At 39.6% G+C, this 475-nt stretch overlaps 1 pseudogene; it reads left to right on the forward strand.

Annotated features, from left to right (window-relative positions):
- LOC132297809 (small nucleolar RNA R71) lies at window positions 1-99 on the forward strand (annotated as a pseudogene).
- The last annotated feature ends 376 nt before the right edge of the window (window positions 100-475 follow it).

The following is a 475-nucleotide window of genomic DNA, read 5'->3' on the forward strand; positions in this document are numbered from 1 at the left end:
ATGTCATGATGTGGACACTTCCTAAGCAATTCATTGAATCTTTCCCATGCCTCATGGAACGTTTCCCCATCCCCGTGTGAAAACTCTTGAATTGAGGTTCTCATGGCATTGGTCTTAGGAACCGGATAGTACTTCTTCAAGAACTCTTGTTGCATTTCTACCTAAGAAGTTATTAAAAAAGGCTAAAGATTGTTAAACCAGTATTTTGCCTTGTCTTTAAGGGTGAATGGAAAAATTTTAAGCCTTAAGACCTCTTCCGGCATGTCCGTGTATCTCACGGTGAAACATACTTCAAGAAACTCATCCAAATGCTTGTAAGGTTCTTCACTTGGAAGTCCATGATAGTTAGGAAGCATTTGAATGGTTTGTGGTTTGATCTCATAGTGGTGTGCTCTAAATGGTGGCAATTGAATGCATGTGGGTGCATTGTATTCATTAGGCACATAGTGATCTCTTAAATCAAGGGGAGGATTAA

Source organism: Cornus florida, unplaced genomic scaffold, assembly GCF_030987335.1.
Source record: "Cornus florida cultivar Cherokee Brave unplaced genomic scaffold, ASM3098733v1 CherokeeBrave_3.0.0_Hap2_Chr02, whole genome shotgun sequence".
Lineage (NCBI taxonomy): Eukaryota > Viridiplantae > Streptophyta > Magnoliopsida > Cornales > Cornaceae > Cornus > Cornus florida.